Genomic DNA, 2,133 nt, shown 5'->3' with positions numbered 1-2,133 from the left:
AGTTGTCGTGCGGGGGAGGGGGAGTTGTCCTATGGGAGGTAATATATCAAAGGTGTCACTAATTTGACCTGCTAGAAATAGCAGTCAAATTTCCTTAAAATCTCACAACAGCCATACAAATAATGTGAGACTAATTTGTGCAATGTAGTATTTACACACATGATACCCGAGAAAAAGATGAGATGAGCAATGCTGGAATGTTTTTAATCATAGGTTTGTTCAAACAGGACTGACCTAGGGCTAAAAAATACCGACGACGACGGTTATCACAACAGCAGCAGTGGTGGCAGTGATGACGACAGCGACAAAGACGCTTAGTTTTTCGTGGAGAAAATCGCAATCCCTGCTTTGATCTCGGACAAAATATCTTTCCTCTGGTTAAAACAAACTCGGCAAGTGGACCTTTATTCCACGAATCAACTCTAACCAACTGCGCTGCCATATTTATTATATATGTTGTTGTCTCTCATCTCTCCAATAAAACCTCTAATCTTCTGGTGTTCAACGAGGCTGAGATTATTTTAGCCATGTTTGTTTATACGGTAAGAAAATGCTTTACTTTATAAATTAAGATTCTCAATCCTTTTCTTTTGTTTTTGGAAGTGTTAACAACAACAGCCATTCTTCTCTGTTGAAACAACACGGCTTCGGAATCTGGATCTATTTTGCAATTATCTCACACACTTCGTAACTAGTTGCTGGCTTCTAATAGAAGCATTTCAAGCAACGGTTATCGAGGGCAGGGCCCTGGCAGAATCGTTAGCGGGTGTCGGACGAGGAATTTTTGTGGGTCAGAGTTTAAACTGCGCCAAGACCAGCGCATTTTCCCGGGATCGATAAAGTACGAATCAAGTTCTGGGGGTGATTTGTGTCTATTGAGGAACGACTAAGATGTCTTTTGGAAAACTGATTGATATTTACTTGAAGATTCTTTTATAAGACATCTTTATACAAAGATCCTGTATTCCTTGTGTTTGGTCAAACAGTGGCGTTCAACATTTTGTTTTTATAAACTGTTACCTAATATTTTCAAATAAGAACGAAAACAATTATTTGTCCATTATTCACGGAATAAAGAAATCTCACCGGAAACTTTTTTTTTTCCTCCAAGTCCCGGCCACTGGGGTTTACTTTTATAATTTTGATTTTAAAATCTTTAATGGAAACAGACAAACACCGATTTTTCGTTTTTAACTTTTCCCGAAAATTCTTTTGAGATATCACGTTTAAAAAAATACAAAAATTTCGATTTTTACGATTCTGAATTTTTCTTGGCGTGTTCAGACTGTGGCAGAGACGGTGGGGCGGGAGAGGAAAAAGTCACTCTCAGGCCGAGATGTAAAAGGGGTCTACAATTTACTCTGGCCTACTATGTCTATTAATGAAAGGGGGGCGGATTCCAAGAGTGTCTTTGTTCTTGACTACTGTGAACCCTTGCTATGACATTGTCATATGATTAGCAAATTTGATCTGGCAGTGTTTCTACAGCTGGATGCCCTTCCTAACGCCAACTACTCCGAGAGTGTAGTGGGTGCTTTTTACGTGTCACTGGTACAGGGGCCAGAGGAGCTGGCATCAACCACAATCGGATGGTGATTTTTATGTGCCACCGGCACAGAAGCCAGTCAAAGTGGCACTGGCATTGGGCGGCACTCCGTTGGTTATGATGACAAAGGTTCCAGTTGATCCAACCAACAGAACAGCCTGCTCATGAAATTAACATGCAAGTGGCTGAGTACTCCATAAACACACGTACCCTTAATGTAGTTCTTGGGGAGATTCAGCATGACACAGAGTATGAAAAGGCTGGTCCTTTGAAATAGAAGTACAAGTGAAACAGGAAGAAAGAGTGAGAGACAGTTGTGGTGAAAGAGTACAGCAGGGTTTGTCACCCCTGCCTGCCAGAGCCTCTGGAGCTTTCAGTGTTTTCGCTCAATAAACACTCACTACACCCAGTCTGGGAATTGTAACCGCAATCCTATGACCACGAGTCCGCTGCCCTAACCACTGGGCCATTGTACCTCCACACACACACACATATATGTATGTATATATATATATATATGTGTGTGTGTGTATGTATATATATGTGTGTGTGTGTATATATATATATGTATATAAATATATATATAT

At 40.5% G+C, this 2,133-nt stretch overlaps 1 protein-coding gene across 1 annotated transcript in view; it reads left to right on the top strand.

The window, feature by feature from the left end:
• Positions 1 to 324: 324 nt before the first annotated feature.
• The window catches only part of LOC106878013 (hexokinase-2), a 65,638-nt gene continuing 63,829 nt past the window's right edge, over positions 325 to 2,133 (top strand). Inside the window, exon 1 of the mRNA XM_014927093.2 lies at positions 325 to 542. The gene's annotated coding sequence lies outside the window, so the exon portion shown is untranslated. The remainder of the gene's footprint in view (positions 543 to 2,133) is intronic.

Source organism: Octopus bimaculoides, chromosome 14 (assembly GCF_001194135.2).
Source record: "Octopus bimaculoides isolate UCB-OBI-ISO-001 chromosome 14, ASM119413v2, whole genome shotgun sequence".
Classification (NCBI taxonomy): Eukaryota; Metazoa; Mollusca; class Cephalopoda; order Octopoda; family Octopodidae; genus Octopus; species Octopus bimaculoides.
Note: the sequence above shows the minus strand (reverse complement) of the source record. Positions and strands in the feature narration are given on the sequence as shown.